Source organism: Lissotriton vulgaris, chromosome 5, assembly GCF_964263255.1.
Source record: "Lissotriton vulgaris chromosome 5, aLisVul1.2, whole genome shotgun sequence".
In the NCBI taxonomy this organism is placed as follows: domain Eukaryota; kingdom Metazoa; phylum Chordata; class Amphibia; order Caudata; family Salamandridae; genus Lissotriton; species Lissotriton vulgaris.
Window position 1 is genome coordinate 1,486,330,874 of NC_141693.1, and position 20,921 is coordinate 1,486,351,794.

The 20,921-nt window shown below is 47.0% G+C and overlaps 1 protein-coding gene across 1 annotated transcript in view; it reads left to right on the top strand.

The window, feature by feature from the left end:
• The first annotated feature begins 1,417 nt into the window (after positions 1 to 1,417).
• The window catches only part of PIK3C2B (phosphatidylinositol-4-phosphate 3-kinase catalytic subunit type 2 beta), a 397,956-nt gene continuing 378,452 nt past the window's right edge, over positions 1,418 to 20,921 (top strand). The window contains exon 1 of the mRNA XM_086923460.1: positions 1,418 to 1,610. The gene's annotated coding sequence lies outside the window, so the exon portion shown is untranslated. The remainder of the gene's footprint in view (positions 1,611 to 20,921) is intronic.

Consider the following 20,921-nt stretch of genomic DNA (forward strand, 5'->3'; position numbering starts at 1 on the left):
TCCTGGCGAGGAAAATTCTAAATCGTTTGGGTGTAAAAATCATGCCCTCTGCTCTGTCCGTAGTCTGTATCTTCACTGCATTTTTTGCGAAGAAACCGATTTATACAAATCCAATAATTATGTAATTTTTGATTTAGATGCTGGTGATATTGCAAACTGCAGTATGGATGGCGACTCATCAAAATGCTGGGGAATAGGTAGCGACACCAGGCCCCCTGTTATCTTTTTTAACATCACATGGTTCAGGGCACAAGTCAGGGTACACGCAGGTGGACAGTGTCCGCCCACTATTTTCACAGGGTGGACACAGTCCAACCTGCCAAGAAGTTGGGCCCCACTAAAAAATATGCTGAATTAGTCCTGGCGTTATTTGCAAACACCGAGATAAATTCAGCAGCGCCTGCACGTTGTTGTCTGCTTTTGATCGCAACACCTTGCAGGCTGGGACTGGGCTTTCTTAGTTCAGACTCCTGCTGGGCCCACAACAAAGGTCCAATTTGAGGGGTCATCAGGACTGCTTTTGTTCAAATCTCCTGGCTGGCAGCAGTCAGGAGCCTCACACCTAGAAGCAAATGCAGCAGATGAAACAAAGGCTCACACCTTGTTAGCTCTTCATACATACTTAAGAGAGGCAGCTTTTTACTTTGTTCAGTTCCTGTTTACAAGATATGCATATGCTGTAAGAATTTCAGATGCATTGGTATTTCCCTGTATTTACATAAAAAAATAAATGTCGGCGTTGAAATAATTTAAGTACCACTATTTTTTCTTGTAAAGCACTATGAGTAGAGGAAGTTTGCGCCGACAAAAGGAGGGTTTGCGTGTTTACTCTAAATGTGCTCCAATGTACTCATGATATACCTGCTAAACATATGTGAGGGCTCAAGATCTGATGTCACTTCTTATGATGCCACTTCCTGTGATGTCACGCAAGGTGATGTCACACGCCGTGATGCAACGCGCCGTGATGCCACTTGTATTCTGATTAACTAGGTTAGTCCCCACCCCACTTCTTTTTTTAGGACTTGTACCTTGACACGGTTGATCACTTATCCCACTCCTATTCCACTCCTAGCGCCTTCCTATCCTCTTGATGATGTAAGGAGCTGAAGCAAAAAATCGAAACTACAAAAGGTAAACAGCGCCATGAATTTCATGCTCCTGCCTCAAGCCCTTTGGGTGCTCGTTTGCGAGGACACTTCGAGGGGGTTCTAAAGGCCAGTCGCTGCTAGCCCTAAAGTGACGTAGCTGCTGTACCGCTAGTAATGGAGAAATACTCTGACCTCTCTCCAAGCACCCTGCCTGTGACAGGCGCGTCTGCCGCGCTTCCCGCATCGTCCAGCAGGTGGCGCAGGGCCTCCCCGAAGCCCATTGTGATGGTCCCCTCCCCCAGGCCTTTCTCTGAGCTCAGGGAGGCAGTGCAGTTGCCTGTACTGCTGGAGGTGGAGGACCCCTGCGTAGCTCCCTGTCAGCCCTGGATGTGCGCCGGGTCCCGGGTTCTACACTGGAGACGAAGGCCGGGCTCTCTCCCGTACCGCCCGCCCCCCTTCCAGGGCTCCCAGGGGCAGCTCAGCCTGCCCAGGGGGCGGGATTGCAATGCAGCAGCGCCGGTAAGAGAGCGTTACAAATGTGTACTTCTCACGTATTTGTGTAACGTCCTTTGTATAACGCTTCGCGTTGCCCAGGCTGTGTCGGGGCGCTAGGGTGCCAGGAGTGAAGGTCAGCAGTGCATGGTGGGCGGACGGGCAGGCAGACCGCGAGAGAGAGGGGTGGATGGGAGAGTCAAGCACTTGTTCTGCCGGAGCTGGAGTCTGCGCTGTAACCGATAGCCCCCGCGCCTCCGATGCTCTCCCACACTTCACCGTGAGCCCAACGAAGCGTAACTGGAGCAGGGGGTGTGCTGGGAGGGGGGTGGGTGACCGAGGAGGAGGGGGCGCGGAGAGCAAGGAAAGGGGCGCCGCAGCACTGGGAGGAGGGTGCAGGTGGGAGAGAGAGGATGGAGAGACAGCGCGCGCGAGGGGAAGGATGCTGAGAGCAGACAGGGCATCGAAGGGCTCAGGCGAGTGAAGGGTGAAAAGAGCAAGAGGGGCACAGAAGGATGGAACGGGAGAGAGGGCGAGGACACCGAGCGGCCGACAGACACTGACTGACAGTCGCAGGCCAACCCTAGCTCTGAGACCCAGAGCAGGAGTAACAATGTATGGACGGTGCAGGTACCCCATTGTATGTACATGTCGCCAATCCATCTCTTGAAATTGTGTCATGTGTCACACTCAGAACCCGTGCGCGCGTGCTGCCAGCAAAACAGATCTGACAAAGGATCGAAGCACAGAGTGCGTGTGTTGATGCTGGGGGGGGGGGGGGGGGCAGGGGGCACAGAAGAGACAGCGAGCGCCGGGCAGGCTTAACATGTACTAGATAGGAAACACGTGTAGCCCCGAGCACACGAATAGCAATTACAGCGCCAGAGCTAGTATGGAGCTGATAACAACATGCCCAACTCCAGAACCAGGTATTGTCGAAGGAGAGAAACAGTGCAGCTCTGAGAAGACGTGCAGGCGCAAAAACAAATGCTGCACTCAACAATCGCTGCTGCACGGAAAACCAGTACAGCACTAAGGACCAGCATGGCACGTGGAGGAACTACAGAGAACAAGTCTCATGCGAAAATAAGAGCAGGGCCCAAAACGAGAGATGCTGATAATATAGTCAGTACATAGAATAATGCAGTTTGAGTAACAAGTGTAGTGCAGAGAACCAGTACAGCACTGAGAAAACACTTACCCAACTTTAAACAAGTACAAAGACAGTACCAATAAGTACAGAATGACGAAAGGCTAAGTATTGGGAACGAGTACAAATTATATAGGGTATAAGCGCGGAACAGAGAGAGTGCTTGCAGCACACTAAACAAGTATAGCACGGACTGCAAGTGTGGGTCTAAAACAAGTGTAGTGCCTTGATATCCCCGTGCCCACTCCAAAATGGCATGCAACCTTCTTACATGTGTACATCAAATAAACAGCCAACATTTAGTCATGTGGTCGATGTTGGCAGCAGTTTTATTTCCATGACATGTATAATATCTCTTTTCTTACAGTGCCCTGGTCATAATTTTATGATCCTGGCCATAAATCACCATTGAGGTCTGTCATACATTGCATATCATACATCATTTGAACATCTTTGGTTCGTAAACAACCCTGACAGTTCGTTGTTCCACTCTTTTTCAGGCATCACACATTTCTTGCCACCTCTGGGGTCCTAAAGTTGTTCTGTTGGTTTCTACGCCCCTTGCGTGTGAGCGGTAGCCTCTCCCCAGAGTTAGGCCCCAACTCGCTACCTTGTTAGTCTCTTTTGTGCCCTGCCGTCCAGCGGGTCTAGGCTGCGAGCGCCGTCTCCGTTTGCAGCCCTCTGTTGGGCCTACTTACCCTGCCTTAAGGCATCCCAAAGTGAGTGGCCCTCCTCCTACACCGCCCTACCGGTGTGCCTCCATAACCAACCATTGTATCCTCTTATCCGCCGCCTCGCCTGCCATCCAGCACTGCAACACTGCTGTTCCTTGGGTGTGGGTCTCGAGATTTTCCAGTGCGCCGCTCCCCCAGCTCCGTGATGACAATAAGTGAGCTGTGCTGGACGGTGCCTAATAGCCCCCTCATCCCATTGCCATTAGCTATACTGGTTGCTCCTCCCACTTGGGGGGGGGTACAAAAGTCACCTGGCCCCCCCAATGGCCAGGTTCCTCGGCACCTCTTTGGCGCAATTTCTGCTGCAAGGGGGTATTCTTCCCTCTGGGCGCTCCATAGCGTCCCAAACCGGATTTTTCAAGGGCTCCAGCGGCTGTTATGGCGCCGGCACTTCCTTCAGGGGCAGCCTATGCGAAAATTGGAACACTCAAACACTGAGCACACAGTGCAACTGCAACCGAGAGAGCCAGTGGAGCACCGCTAAAAGTGCATCTATATGATTAAGTGTGGTATATAGAACAAGTTTATCACCAGTAACAATTAGAGGTCAGAGAACAAGTGCAGAACTCCAATTAAGTAAAGTTCGGAAACCAAGAGAAGCAGAGAGATTAAGCAAGGAACGTGAAACAAGAAATGACAGCACGGAGAACAAGTACATAATGGCAACAACAGCATCGCTCGATGTAGTTGCAGCACCCAGAATAACGGTGCGCCAAATAGAAGTAGATCACCTGAAGTAGTAGACGTAGCGCCAAGAACAAGTGCAGCATGGGAAAAGCACAACAGCCTTAAAACAGGCTGGCACTAAGAGCAAGCACAACTGAGAAACCAGGCTCAGCTTTTCAAGCAGATCTTTAAAACAGGAACACCACTGAGAAGAAGTGCAACAGTAAGAGCACATGCAGATCCAAGCATAGGTGCAGCGCCCAGAAAACGCATGATCAACTAGCTATGTACCAAGAACAAGTACAGCACAGTAACAAATGTACAGCTGCAGCACCACCACCAAGTAAATCACAAAGAAGCCACACCTCCCTGAAGATAAAATCAGCATGATGAGCAGGTACAGCCTCACTGACAACAAGCCCATCAAGAACACAAAACAACAGTAACATGTACAGGGCCAAGAACAAGTGCTGTACTTGTACTCTGTGGTACACTCGTTCTCTATTGTACACTTATTTTAACTACAAGCGTTCTGATCATAAAAGTACTCCAGTACAGCATCCGGGACAAAATCGGCACTGAGAGCAAGAAAAGTGCCAAACAAACACAGCATTGAATATAAATAATTTAAACAAAAAACAGTGGTTCCTGTGGACACTTAATGATTAATATCACAATATAATTCTTAGCACAATCGCAGTTAACTAGGAGTCTATCAATGTCAGGGAAAGAAGAACATGTAGCAGGCGGTATACAGAAGCAAGCTGTTTTATATATGAAAATTCACACTTTTGTTATAAATGTATCAGTGTTGTGTCCCTAGTGAAAAAAGGGTGAGACCTATGAGTATCAATTGTGACTTTTGTGACACAAAACACAAGGTTTCAATATTGTTACTGAAGACGACCATTCAGTGGATTCACAATCAATGTTGACAGTTTCCTGGTTTAATAGTAGGGACTGGGATTGGTTTGTTTTCAAATTGTTGACAACGTTTCGACCCAGCTACCAATGTGGGGTCTCATCAGGACCTATCAATGTAGAAACACCTGTGAATGACTGACAGCTGAGACAGATGAGAGCAGTTCTCCAGTGAATCAAAGCCGGGAATTTTTCCTCCACAGATTGAGTCTGATTTCTACATTGACTTCATGAATACCGGAATCTCTATAGAAATGGATTGACGGTTCCCTGAGTATTTCAAGGCCCTTCTTTATCTTTGGACCTTGTCCATCCATGCAACACCCTTCTTGGATGTAGGATTCCTTTTGTGATCATCTCGCATATCTGTGACTGCCAGTACCCGCCCCTCCATAGGTGCCCGGCTGGGCCCTATGTGAGTATCCTTAACCACCCTACACTCCCACTGGTGTTCCCTTTACTCACTGTCAGTCATTCACAGCTGTCCCTACATTGATAGGTCCTGATGAGACCCCACATTGGTAGCTGGGTCAAAAAGTCATCCTAAATTTTAAAACGAACCAATCCCAGTCCCTACTATTAAACTAGGAAACTGTCAACATTGATTGTGTATCCATTGAGTGGTCGTCTCTTGTAACAACATTGAAACCTTGTTTTTATGTCACAAAAGTCACAATTGATACTCATAGGTTTCACCCTTTTTCACTTGGGACACTTAACACTGATACATTTATAACAAATGTGTGAGTTTTCATATATCAAACAGCTTGTTTTTCTATACCTTCTGTGTTACATGTTCTTCTTTCCCTGACATTGATAAACTCCTAGTTAACTGCGATTGTGCTAAGAATTATATTGTGATATTAATCATTAAGTGTCCACAGGAACCACTGTTTTTGCTTAAACTGTAATGTACCGTGGTTCCATGTGAGTAGGGTGTCCCTTGTGTTTTTTACACAACTCGAATATAACTAATTGTTAAACATAAATGGGGTAACCCTGTAGCCCTCAGAACCTGGGTGAGCGTGGTTAAGAACAAAGTGGTTCTGTTGGGTAACAAACAATTGCTTTAAAATTGGCTTTGTTAGCTCAGTACATGCTGAATTCACTGGCAGTGATCGCGACCGGACGGACCTCATACCTAGCGTTCCCAGGGGTTGACCATTTGGCTGCCCTTCAGGCTGTGATAATTCCCACCTGTTTGATCTATTCTCAATCCCTCCCCTGTCTTGATAAAGACCCGCCGCGACCACCAACTGGGGCGCCTTAGGGTCGAAACGTTGACGCTCAATGTTGGCCAAGATAACTCCAGGCACCTGCAAAGCCACCTCGTGTTTCCTTGGAGTATTAACTCAACACTCTGGCCTTTTTAACAATTCCCCTGTATAAATTGTATATATGTGTCACTGAATTCAATGCACTGATCACTGTATTCACCAACAGTCACGTTTATCACATGTGTCTGTAACGGTCCCTCACGTATTGAAACTTGTGTTACCATGGAATGAAGGAATTCCTGTGTATCGTGATTGTTTTTACTTTTTACTGAGATAAAATAACTTGAATTTCGGTTGTTTTCAGAGAGGTTTATTTAATTCAGCATGTACTGAGCTAACACAGCCAATTTTAAGGCAATTGTTTGTTACCCAACAGAACCACTTTGTTCTTAACCTTTAATATAACTAAAGCACAGCAAATACGAAACTCACAGAGCACAAGAGCAACGCTGCAAGCACTTACAAATTAGAGAATAGGCACAGTATTAATTAAAAGAAGTACATATTGCACAAACTGCATGTGTAGGGTGACAGGCCTATTTGTTTCCTAGACTCACCCTGGGTGTGGAACCAAAAATAAATCGAACAAGGAGAACAAATTTAATACCAACAGCAAACAGAACCCAGAGAATAAGCACAACACTAGAACCGGTTTAGCATCTACAAGTATAGACACGCATTGACAAAGCTAGTAGGCCTAGGACTTCGAGTGAGGCACACAAGAGGAAGACAAAAGGAGCAAACAGTTCAATGCAAGCACTCTATTGAAGGTGGAAGGATACACCCAAACAGCCAATAACATTAGGTGAAATAAATACTGTATTAGGCTGAATTAAGATGTGATTGACAAAGTCTGCAGCCAATGGCTAAAAGAGGCTGGTCAAATAAAGCCAGTGGTTGAAAGGCAGAACTATTCATACTGTGCGGAGTGGGCCAGTTTGATAGCTGTACTGTTAAAACCCAGAAGTTAAAAAAGAACATGTACAGCACAGAGGGCAAGTATAGCATCACAAACATGCATAGCACAGATTACTATGGCAACCACGCCTGGTGCAGCACCGGAATCAAGAATAGCATGGACATTATATGCACATAAACAACAGGAGCTATATCATGATCTTGTGCACTACTGGCTCAGTTCATAACTGAACCCTCACTCTTTTTTTTGTTTTGTTTTTTAGCATCTGACGTGTCTAAATTTCATACATATAACATGGAATTTTGCATTTTTTTGAATTAATGCATGAACTTTAGACTGGACAAGACGGAAACCGTGAATAAGAGATTGCCTCTGACTGTTTGTAACGTGCTCTGTCTCAAGTTTATCCATTAACTCGGAGATGGTCCACGTTCGGTGTATGAACTTTAGACGCCTCAGACTAAAAAAGACAGGGGCTTTGCTCTGACTCGATCGGCACAGGTCATCCTGAGATGGCATACCCCAAATAAATACAGTACAAAGAACAAGCACAGTGCTGAGAGCATGCAGAGGAGTTGGAACAAGTGCAACCCTGAAAACATGTAGCGAGAACAAGGCTATAATAACCAGGGCCACTGGAATTATTGGAGCTTACGGCTTCAAAGTTTATTGCATAATTATGTATTTGTCGCATTTGCCACTTAATATACAGATGAAAAAAAGAATATTTCTAGCTCAAACGGATCAAAAGTTACTAAAACGGGTTACCATGCATTGGCAGGCTCTTTACAAAGGTAGATGTCACCTTTCTTTCGCTTATTGCTGTGCTTGGGTGTCAAACTGGTACTGAATTGAAAACTTTGTCCAGATCGCATTACCTCATTACTAAAGCATTTTTCACACCTGAATGCTATCACAAAAAGTGCCCAATTATGCTGCATAATTGTACGGCGCAGAGAACAAGGCTAGCTAAGGATGAAGGCATCACTGCAAGTCCTTGTGTCAGCTCCCCATGCGGCAGTTCTCCCGTACAGCTTGCCCGCATTCCGCTATCCTCTGCTGCCTGTTTAAGTGCTGCTTTCTGCCTCCTCTGCTCGTTTCTTGCTCTGATTTGCCTTTTCTGCTAGTTTTCTGGCCTCTGTTTTGCCTTTCCTTCTTATTTTTGTGCCTTCTGTTTCTCTGCCCTCAATTTTCTTTCTGCTTGTTTTTCTGACCTCTTTTCTGCCCTTTCTGTTGTTTAACTGCCCTATGTTTTGCCTTTTCTGCTCTTTTCTTCCCTCCTCCTGCCATTTCCCTCTTCTCGCCCCCCTCCCGACCTACTTAATTGCGGCCGCAGAGTAACCCCATTTAGGAGGTCCTCGGGCTTGCTCCCCCAGTGACATTTCTCCTGTCCAGCTTGAGTGTAGTCCGCTACCCTCTGCTGCCTGTCTATCTGCTGCCCTCTGTTTGTGCCTTCTCTGCTCATTTGTTGCTCTGTTTTGCCTTGCTGCTTTTTTTTCTGCCAGGTTTTGCCTTTTTCTGCCCTCTGTTTTTTCCTCCTCTGCTCTGTTTTTCTGCCCTCTGTTCTTCCCTCTTCTGCCCTCTGTCTTGCTCTTTTTGCTCGAATTTCCGCCCACGGTTTTGCCCTTTCTGCTCCTTTGCCCTCCTCTGCTCTGTTTTGCCCTCCTTTGCTTTATCTTTACTGCTTCTTTTTCTGCCCTTTGTTTGTGCCTCCTCTGCTCATTTGTTGCTCCGTTATGCCTTTCTGCTCGCTTTTCTGCCCTCTGTTTCCCTCTTCTGCTCTGCCTTTTTCCCTCTTCTGCTCTGTTTTGCCTTTCCTGTTTGTTTTTCCTGCCTTCTGTTTGACCTTTTCTGTTAGTTTTTTCTGCCCTCTGTTTTGCCTTTTTCTCTCTATGTTGTCCTTTCTGCTCGTTTTTCTGCCTGCTGTTTTGCCCTCCTCTTCTCTGTTTTGCCCTCCTCTGCTCTGTTTTGCCCTCCTCTGCTCTGCTTTGCCTTCTTCTGCTCTGCTTTGCCCTCTTCTGCTCTGTTTTATCCTTGTCTGTTGTTTTTTTCTGCTTCTTTTTACGACCTCTGTTTGTGCCTTCTCTCCTCATTTGTTGCTCTGTTTTGCCTTTCTGCTTGTTTTTCTGCCTTCTGTTTTTCTTCCCTGTTTTTCTGCCCTGTTTTCCCTCCTCTGCTGTTTTTCTGAACTTTGTTTTGCCCTTTCTGCTCTGCTTTGCCCTCCTCTGCTGTTTTGCCCTTTTCGGCTCTGTTTTGCCCTTCTCTGCTCTGTTTTATCCTTGTCTGCTGTTTTTCTGCCCTCTGTCTTGCCCTTTTTGCTCAAATTTCCGCCCTCGGTTTTGCCCTTTCTGCCTTCTGTTTTGTCCTCCTCTGCTCTTCCCTCCTTTGTTTTATCTTTACTACTTCTTTGTCTGCCCTTTGTTTGTGCCTCCTCTGCTCATTTGTTGCTCTGTTATGCCTTTCTGCTCGTTTTTCTGCCCTCTTTTTCCCTCTTCTGCTCTGTTTTCTGCCCTCTGATTTTCCCTCTTCTGCTCTGTTTTTCTGACCTCTGTTTTGCCATTCCTGCTGTTTTTCTGCCCTTTGTTTTGTTCCCTCTGCTCATATTTCTGCCTTGTTTTGCCCTTTTTGCTTATATTTCTGCCTTCTGTTTTGCCTTTTTCTGCTTGTTTTTCTGCCTTCTGTTTTACCTTTCTGTTTGTTTTTTTCTGCTCTCTGTTTTGCCATTTTTGCTCTATTTTGCCCTTTCTGCTTGTTTTTCTTCCTGTTGTTTTGCCCTCTTCTGCTCTGCTTTGCCCTCTTCTGCTCTGCTTTGCCCTCTTCTGCTGTTTTGCCCTCTTCTGCTGTTTTGCCCTCTTCTGCTGTTTTGCCCTCATCTGCTGTTTTGCCCTCATCTGCTGTTTTGCCCTCATCTGCTGTTTTGCCCTCTTCTGCTGTTTTGCCCTCTTCTGCTGTTTTGCCCTCTTCCGCTGTTTTGCCCTCTTCCGCTGTTTTGCCCTCTTCTGCTGTTTTGCCCTCTTCTGCTGTTTGTTTCTGCCAGCTGTTTTTCTGCTTCTTTTTACGACCTGTTTGTGCCTTCTCTGCTCATTTGTTGCTCTGTTTTGCCTTTCTGCTTGTTTTTCTGCCCTCTGTTTTCCCTCCTCTGCTGTTTTTCTGAACTTTGTTTTGCCCTTTTTTCTCGTATTTCTGCCATCTGTTTTGCCCTCTTCTGCACTGTTTTGCCCTCTTCTGCACTGTTTTGCCCTCTTCTGTACTGTTTTGCCCTCTTCTGCACTGTTTTGCCCTCTTCTGCACTGTTTTGCCCTCTTCTGCACTGTTTTGCCCTCCTCTGCTTTGTTTTTTCTGCCCTCTGTTTTCTTTTCTGCTTGTTTTTTATGACCTCTGTTTTGCCTTTTCTGTCCTCTGTTTTGCCCTTTCTGCACTGTTTTCCCATCCTGCTCTGCCTTCCGCTTGTTATTCAGCCCTGATTTGCCTTTTCTACCTGTTTTTCTGCTCCGTTTTGTCTTTTCCGCTTCTTTTTCTGCCCTCTATTTAGCCCTTTCTGCTTCTTTTTCTGGCCCCTGTTTTGCCCTCTTTTGCTCTGTTTTGCCTTGTCTGCTTGATTTTCTACTTTCTGTTTTGCCTTTTCTGCTTGTTTTTTTCTGCCTTCTGTTTTGCCTTTTCTGTCCTCCGCTTTGCCTTTTCTCCTCTGTTTTGCCACCTCCTGCTCTGTTTTGCCTTCCGCTTGTTATTCTGCACTGATTTACCTTTTCTACTTGTTTTTGTGCTCTCTGTTTTGCTTTTTCTGCTTGTTTATTCTCTCTTCCCGCTGTTTCCTCAAGACCTGTTTTTTTGATGGAGATCTTGCACCCCAGCGTCCAGATCAATAGCGTTACTGAACTTGAGGTGGCCTACCTGCCCTTGCACTTTTGCTGACTGAGCCCCCTGGAGCTGGGGTGCCCGCAGGTGCCGTGGGGGCTTATGTCATGGCAGTGGCCCAGATACCCCCATGGGTGACAGTGCTGCACTTTACAAATGCTGATTGATTGAGTGATTGATTGAAGAGAGGCAGAGGACTGATTCATTTTTTGGGTTCCAAGAGGCCCTTTGAAATAGAGGCGGTATAACCATACAGCGGCAACTGGATGTTGCAAGAGGAAGGCCCTGAGGATCCCTGGGGAGGTCTGGTCCCAGAGAATTGTAGTTGGATGAATAGGGGCTAGAACTGTGTGAATTGCTTGGTGAGGACTATACGACTGGAGGGTTCAGGGCGGGAACAGCAGAGGGCGCACCATTAGACAAATTTAGCCGGTGCACATATTTGAGTGTCTACCCTGGGGTTTCCAGCAGGGCTCTGCTCCCCTTCCTTGAATGTCAGCCTCTTGGGTTGCATTCATGGCCTTGCTGTTATTTCTTGATTTTCTCCTCCTGTCGTTGCTAGCTTGACTCAGCTCCCCACTGTTGAATTTCTGCCCCTAGAGGGGCCCGCCCCACGTGTTGGCCGTCTCCCCGCGGGGTTGCCTGCATCGGCCTGCTCTCCTTCTAATGTGGGCCCCTAGTGTTGCCGGCATGGCTCTGCCCCCGGGCTGCTTGTCCCTGCTGTGCTCTGTTCCTTGCAGGGGATGCGCTGCTCACAGAAGAAGCCTGTTGTCTCTGTTGCTGAATGTGGGATAGGCATGGGAAGGGGGCATCCCGGGGCGCATTACAATGATGGAGGGTCCTTCACACGGGCTGGAATTGCTAATCCCTCCCCTCCCCCACCTTGAACGGGCTCCAAGGCCTGCTTCCCCTCGGATGCGGCCCGAGCGCTGGGCTTCCAGGGTTTGTCTGCAGCTTCCTGCCTGGCAGAGGGCCCTTCTGTCCGCGCTCCTGCCGATGGCGGCCCTGCCTTTGTCCTGGGGACGGACGTGCTGCAGCATGATATGTGCAGCCGAGTGCAGAAAGCGGACTTTCCAGTTCATGAGCGGCCTCGACACCGGGTGCGCACCTGACCCATGACTGGGAAGCTCCGAAGGGCGCGGAGGCTTCTGGGAGCGGCGTAGGCTCTTGGAGTCGGGGAAAACAAAACAGTGTGCAGGTTACTGTGTAAAAACCAGGAGGGTGTGCCAGAACGGAAGTGGCGTGGCTCGTGAGGACGTCTTTGGTTTTGCTCTGGGAGGTTGCAGAGTGTGTCCCCGCGGTCTCTAGCGTCACTCTCCGGGTGGACTGTGTAAACCCGGGTTCTATAGTTTTACAAGCTAGGCAAGAGCTTGCTTCCGCCGGGTAGCCCCTCTCTCCTGTCTTCGCAACACCTGCGCCTAATAGTGCCGCGTCAAGTTTGCTCATTTCATTTAAGTCCTACATGAAAGCAAGCTCTTCACATGCATGTAAGGCGACCACCTTGCACCAGGCCCTTACTTATGCTGTGTGATAGCCTGACGTGTCCTGTGCACACTGTTCTTGGTTTCCTGCCATTGAAGTATTTAGCACACCAGACATCAATAATTTGTCGATAGGAAGTTTCGAACAGGAGACAGTGTCCTTAATCCCCCGGAGTGAGGCGCTAACCCTGCTTGCATGTTTTATGGAGGGGAGCCAATGTACTGATGTTTTCGAGAATGGTGCTGACCTGCAGGGCGGGCAGGTATGCTGGACAGACCCACATAGTAATGCGCTTCACCAGCAGCTAGGCTGATGCACAGCTTAATTTGACGAGATGTGGGCAAGTGACAGTTAAAGAAAGGCTGTCCTGGGGTGGATTGTCAGGGTTGGGGTATGAGGGATGCACACATCTCGATTTGAGGAGCTACCAGACAGGTTGAAGATACACCAGCGATTAAATTCGTTTACACCCCTCTGCTCCGCTCCTGGACCCCTAGTCTACCCCTGAAGATTACTGTTCTTCTAGTGGAGGTGATTAGCAACACTGCTTGGCAGCCAGGAGGCTGCTGCCGCTTTTTTGGTTACCCCTCCATCAGACGTGACCAAAACAAGGCGGGCATCTCAGGCCGGCCAGCTCAGTCCACCCAAAGCCTTCCTTCTCGCTACTCACGAGTAGATTTGCAAACTGCCCAGCCTCTCATTCCCTCTCAGAGCTATTCTGCCCTCTTGTGCCACCTGCTGCAGGTAGGGTTGCCACCTTTCAAAGAGAAAATAACAGCCATTTGTTGTTTTAACAGTCTGCAAACGCCTGGACACGATATTAAATTGGACTGTAAACAAAATCGCAAGTATTCATTTCTACCATCACTTTTTTTCTTTGTTTACTTAAATTATTAGTCGCGATAGATAATTAATGCAGATCTAGATCACATTTAAAAGTGTTTTCTATTCATATTTGCTGTTTGAAGTGTGTCTATATAAGGGTTCAAAATACCGTCTTTAGATGATTTTAATTATTTTTGTGCTTATCGAGAAATCAAAATAGCAGTAGTGCCGGTAGAAAACCGTCCAGGTGGTAACCTTAGCTGCAAGCTGACCTTGTCCTACTCCTGTTCACACTGCGCCTCCCAGGATCTGCTTCCTGCATACAACGCACATATTTCCTTCACATGGCAGACAGCTACCAGAAGACTTGCTTGCCAAACCTACAGATATAGGAGGTAGGCTACTGCTATTTCAACAAATTTACACCTGACAGATTTATTGGAGTCATCCAACTGCTTTGGGGGAACCTAAAAAAACTACAGTTGATGGACAGAATGTAGAACAATGTCTTACATTCACCCCAGTACAAAGATCTGGGCCTAAATCCATTGTTTTTTTGCACTCCACACCACCCTAGGTCAGACAATGACTATATGCAAATCAGCCTTGACCCTGTGCCTCATGGGAACAGTCCAGCCCGGACTACCAAGCCATGTCTTTCCTATACCGGAATCAAGCGTCCAATGACCGGTTTCTGGCTATCAGCCTTCTTCAGCCTGGATAGGCTGGGGGACCCTGCAGATAGAACTTCTGAGGTGATGAAACCCAGCTTCCTGAGCAAGAAGGCAGTGACCAACAAGTCTTTGAACATTATACACTGTCCAAAATGCACGTCTTGCAGCTACTGCTGGAGATACTGGCATCACTGTTCTTCACATGCACGTTTGCTGATGAAGCGATGTGCTAGTGAAAATAATAATGCCCACATTGCCCAAAGAACCCTTATGTCTGATATGTATCTGTTGGGATGCTATGTGGGTTAGAAGCCACTTTGTCCTGTTTACTGATCAGGTTTGTCTGTCTTGTGATGTGATTTTCATATTCTTACCGGGTCGCAAATGGATGTTTTCAGTGATGCTATCATTATGATAATTAATGGTTTCACAACTTGAAAAATCAGCTCTTCATAATCACGGTATTTTGTTAAGTAAGACTCACACCGAAGATCAGAGTTGTACCACATTGAACCCGAGTGGCCCATAGGGAAGAAATCTGGAGTGGCCCGTGCCTCCAAACACTTTGTGGGATTGTCAAGACAATCATTCCCAGGCCTGCTGGCCTACCCTTCATGAGAGTGGCCTGTGAGACCTTCTGATTTTCCACTAGGCCTTTGAAGTTTAACAGGTCTACGGGACTCTTTGAACATTAGAAGAGCTTTTCTACAAGCCAAAATAGCTCCACAGGCACGGTTTGTTCTGCTGGTCTCTGACAAATTTCGTCATTGAACTGGCTGAACTATTATCCAATCTTAATCTAGCTCAACATGTACATTCCCCCAGCCATGAAAAAGGACACATCTTGAACCACTTCTGGTCCTACAACATTTCACTTTCCACTCCCTCAAGTTCCCCATGCATTTGGTCAGACCATCATTTAATACAATTCACCATCACCTCCAACGGGGTCAAAAAATCCACTTCCTTGGTGGGGGAAGTTACCAGGAAATGGAATTCACTAAATAAAGTGGACTTCATTCACACCCTGGAGAACTCCGTACCCACTTTTAGCCAGGATGTTAACTCCATGGAGGGAAAGGTCACCGAGTGGCTATTATCAGCTAGTGATACTCACGCCCCTGCGGTCAAATTCTCCTGTGCACGCCACTCAGATGGTTCACGAAGGACCGTAAAAAAAAAAAACATGAGTTGCGTCAAATCGAGAGGAAATGGAGATCGAAATACTCTCTCACAGACGGAGAACAATTGTTGACGGCTCGTTGCGAATACAAGAAACCATCTTGACCACTAAAACAGCCTATTTTTCTGAAAAATTACTTAATGCCCAAAATAAATCCAAAGAAATCTTCCAAATAGTGAATGATTTATGTAACAATGCTAGATCCTTGCCTACTCAGACCCCTACACAGGACCTTTGCAACACCTTTAATGACTATTTCCTAAACAAGGTCTCTTCCATCAGAACCAGTCTCCCCTGCACCACCAATTGGGTACCTCTAGACGATATCTTCAGCAATCCATGTCTGATAGATACGTACCCACCCATAGGTCCCACCACATTATCAGAACTCACGACCCGTGTTAAATCTGGTTCCCCTCAGGACTGCTGCCCTCCGCATGTCCTGAAAGACATCTTTACCTCTTTGCCTCACAGGGTGCTGCCGCTTCTCAACGAATTGCTCGCCCAGGGCATAGTCCCCAGCGCCTTCAAGCATGCTACGGTTGTCCCCTTCATAAAAAAACCTGGGGCCAACTCTAGCAACCCAGCAAACTACCGCCCCATCTCCCTCCTCCCTTTCCTGTCAAAACTACTAGAAGCTCATGTGGCCGGGTGTGTGTCAAGCTTTATCGAATGCTCGAACTATCTAGAGCCTAATCAGGCTGGCTTCCGCCCGGCACACTCTACGGAAGCTGTGGTCCTTGCAATCTTGGATAAACTCAGAGCAACTGACGATAGGGGTGACCATCAAGCACTGGTGCTTTTGGATTTGTCGGCCGCGTTCGACACGGTCGACCATACCATCCTGTTGAACCGTGTCGAGCAAGCGGGCCTTCAGGGCCCGCACTCGGCTGGATCAAATCCTTCCTTGCTGACCGCACCCAAGCAGTAAGGTTGGGGAACTTCACCGCCCCAAAACTCACCTCCGCCTGCGGGGTCCCAAAGTGTTCTTCCCTGTCCCCACTGCTGTTTAACCTATATCTAAGACCTCTGATCCACTCATTAAAAAACAGAAACGTCACCCTCTTCAATTACACGGATGACCTCCAACTTATTTTCCCGCTCTGTTCCCCTAGCGCCGTAGCGAAGATCCAGTCAACCATGCTCCACATCCAGCGCTGGATGGACATGAACCATCTCAAGCTCAACCCGGGTAAAACAGAGTTGATTCTGCCAGGAAAAAGTGAGAAAAGCTGCAGTACGAACTTTTGGCCGGCGGAACTGGGGTCTCCCCCTATCCCCACCTCCTCAGTGAAAAGCTTGGGGGTTATTATCAATGCTGACCTCTCGCTCCGCAGACAGGTGGGAGCCGTAATCTCCTCAAGTGTCCACCAACTTTGGAAAGTCAAGAAAATCGCTCACTTGTTGACCCATTCTGCCATAATACGGGTGGTGCTAGCCATCATACTCTCACGGCTCGACTTTTCCAACTCCATCTACCTGGGACTGCCGGTCGGTCTACAGAAAAGACTCCAAATGGTGCAGAACCAGGCAGCTAGACTGATTGGAAAACAACCCAAATGGTTGTCCGCCAGACCAGTTCTGAGGAAACTGCACTGGCTTCCGATAGCCCAGCGTGTAGCTTTTAAGACTGGATGCCTAGCTTACAAGGCTCTGCAGGGCACTAGCCCTAAATTTATCAGCAGCATGATCACTAAGCATACCCCCATGCTCAACCTTCGCTCTGCCCATCTTAGCCTGCTTACCATTCTGACCTTTAAACGGAATAGACTGGGAGGTTGCCGTTTTTCTTGCTTGGCCCCTAGACTCTGGAATTCCTTCCCTCTGACACTTAGAAACTGTGACAATCTCCTAAGCTTCAGGAAGGCTTTAAAAACATGGTTGTTTGAGCAAGCCTACGTCTAGTAACCTCTCTACTGCAGCACTTGGTCTCCAGCGCCATGAAACTCAAGGGTGTACTTGTTCTATATAAGCATCTATTAACATAACCTAACATGGAGTCTCTCATTTGCAAGGCTCTCTCTCACATCTCCATGTGATAAACTATAGAGTTATAACTCGATGTGTTGTGTAATCGAATTCTAAAATGCTTTTGACAATAGGGAAACATTGAGCAACATGATTGGCCCAAGGTAGCCATGTAGTCACGTGGCTACTTCGGGTCAATCATGTTTGTAGTTATGCAGTGAAAGAATGTATCGGTGAAGATGCATCCTACAGCTCTGTCCAATAGGAAGACATCCTAATGGTATCATGTGATAAATGTTCTTTGGGTTGAGTTGAATTTAATAGATACCTGCGCCCACCTAACTATGAAAGAAGAGTGTAGGGACTAGGGATTATCCGTCAGCATTTTATGCTATGCAAGTGAAAATATGTACCTTCGTAACATGTTATTGGAAGAGATTATACTAATAAACTTACATTTATTACTAGAATGCAATTTTGTTTGAAAATGTATTTGGATTCATAAAATAACATCGATTGTAGCCTATAATCATTTGAACAACTGCAATTGAAAAGTCTGTTTCATAATAGAAACTTATTACAGCTATTGCCAGTTAACATAAGGAAAAACTGGTGCTAAGTAAACACCAAACGAATCATGAAAATATATTGGTCAACATTTCAAAAAAAGGAAAATATGTAGTAAGAAAGTACACGAAAGTAAAGGAGAAACAAAGAAGATTATTTAAAGAATTATGTGGCAGAAAGACCAGCAGAGAAGGAAAAGGGAGTCCATTACAAGCCAAATGTTAAATTGAATATTATTTTTACCATTGTGCAGCCTAACTATCCAAGTTCCTGCCCTATAGATCCCATGTTAAAGCCACTTTACAGATTAACTCAACTGATCCTATACCCATCCAACAAGGTCTTGATGTTTTTTTTCTCACTAAACTAGTTTAATCCCTTGTGCTCTGGTTAAAAACATTTATAATTTCCAACAAGCAAATAACACCATAGCTTAAACCAAAGGTGTACGTTAAAGGTGAGTTTTACCTGTTTCTGCATACGTTATTTGTTTTAATTCTGTATCTTTGAAGTGTATTTGCCTTACGACTCTCTGACATGGGCCAGATGTATTCTGGGGCCCATGCATGGCTCTCAAACGGCCCCTCTTTACCCCCAGCTGGCCCTTGCGCTGAATGTAATAATTAATAATAATTATTGAGGGTAGGGCAGACAACCGTGAATCTCTGTAGCCTCGCCTCTCCTGAGTCACGACCCCTCCCCACACTGAACACTAATACCATCTTACACAATGCGAACGCCACCTATATTTTAACCACTGAATGAAACGACGGAGCAATACATTGGCTGGTTTCTCTGTTTCAATAAATAGTAATATTTCCATCTCTTGCGTAAATGTTCGTGCTTGTGGCCGGGATAGTTGTAACTCGTGACTCCTTTCCCTGTGTCGGGTACAGCAGTGCGACCCGCCTGGGCCACATGAGGACGGGAGCTGCACGGGTAACAATGCAGTTGTGTCACTGCCCGCGCAAGGCCCCTCGTGCTTAACAACGACCAGGACAGTTCTGGAACCGGGAGACCAAAAATTAATTGATTCCATGTCAGGGCGAGGAAACAAAGTGTCCTTCAAAGCGCGCGCGCTAAATATACACCGGCGAGTCAGCGGAATTGCAAAGTGGAACCACTTGGCCTGGCCGGTGTTGCTGTTTTTTTAACTGTTAATTTGCTAAAAACTGTACACATCAAAATATTTGAAATGTGATCTATAGTCTCAAAAACCGTGTAAAGCGTCTAGAACGAAACCTTGGTGGTGTGGGATGTGGCATGAACATTTGATGACAGGAGAGCCACATGGTGTGATGTGAGGGGGCGTAGGTGGAGGGTCAGAGTGGAATGCAGGCTGAGTGGTTAGAGAGCAGTTTTCACACTGCCCATCACAGTGGATTCCCCGCTGCACACCAATGTCAAGTCCTCACACTACCTACCACTGTCAACCCACTATTGACTTCTCCCCACTTTGCTCCCCAGTGTCAACTTCTAAGCTGCCAACCAATTCCAGTCCTTGCACGGCAGTGTTTGCATGCTCACCTGCAACAACTCCTAACCAGTGCTTAATTTGAGCCTGCTGGGGCGGTCCACCAGCACTCATTTTTGGGGACCAGTATTTATTTTTCCCTCATCACCTATTGACCCAGAGCAATAGAGAGAAAAACACACGGGTGAAAGGAGGAAGAGAGAGACGGGAAAAAGTGACAGAAAAAGATAGCAGGAACCTGCAAGAGTGAGATAAAGGGTCATGGAGTGTCTCGTGGTTGAAGAAAGATGCTTGAAGTGGAGTCAAGACTGCACAGTCTTGGATTTTGTCATCTCATCCTTTGTGCCCCAGGACTTAGTCTGTCCCAAAAAATTTTTCTTTTTTTTTTTAAAAACATTTTTATTGCAGATACACAAGGGGCCATTATACAATCTGTCTGCGTCAGGCACTGTGAAAAGCATTTGGTAGTGTCACGCACCCTGAAAAAATACACAGCCCTTCAGCCCACACCCCGGAGGTCGGGCGGCGTGCGTCGTCAGCGCCTCAGTTACACTCAAGGTTGTCAGCCATAGGCTACCCAAGTTTCCGCTTTTTCTTTTATGTTGTAAGTAGTAAACTGTCCCCTTCCCATCCCCCTCCCTCAACCCACGGTGGTCAAACGTTAGAAAACTCAGGATAGAATGCAGCATTATACAAACAGTTTATGAAAAACGTATCATTATCTCATACCTCTCCCTCCAACACCCTCCCACCGTCCACCAGGTGCATACATTTGTTCAGAGCTTGTTATGTTCATTGACCCTTTATGCCGTTTGCGGGTGAAAGCATGTCCCGTCGGTCCCTCCTACACCCCAACCAGACAGAAGCAGCGGTGCTACCCTTCTACCCTAGCCCATCTCACTATACCCCCCATCCAGACCATGGCAATGTCTCCACTTAGACCAAACTTTCCTGAATTTCCGGGGACAACCTCTCGCCTTGTACGTGACCCTCTCTGCTGCCATATACAGGTCTAAACCTCTCCTCCACTCCTCCAGGTCCGGGGGTTCTGGCACCCCCCAATGTTTTGCAATTTCCCGCTTGGCAACTACTAATGCCAGGACCAGGAAGATGAGTAGCGGGCGGGTCAGGTCTACCTCAGTCGTCATACCAAGCAGCGCCAACTTGGGGTCTGTAGGGATGGGGGCCCCGAGGATTTCTTCAAGCTCCTGAAAGATCTGTGACCAGTATTTCTGTATAACAGAGCAGGTCCATACTGTATGGAAGAAGTCCCCCCCCCCCCCCCCCCCTTGTCGGCACCTAAGGCATCTCATTCCTTCTATTTTCCCCATTTTGTATAGGCTTACCCTGTCGAAGTATGTTCTGTGGAGAAAGTTAAATTGGATCAATCGCAGCCTGGACTTAATGGCCACTTCCCGTGGGTGTGTCAATACTATCTCCCAGTCCAAGTCTTCCATCTCTCCTACCTCCGCCTCCCATACCTGCCTAAGTTTTGTTAAGTCACCCAACATATGGTTTGTCAGTGTCTTGTATGTGAGGGATACTGCCTGTCCGACCATGTGTTCCTGGAGCAGTCTCCCCTCTAGTGGTGCATACTCGGGAATATCAAGCAGTGAGATATTCTGGGCCTGCCAAGCATGGCG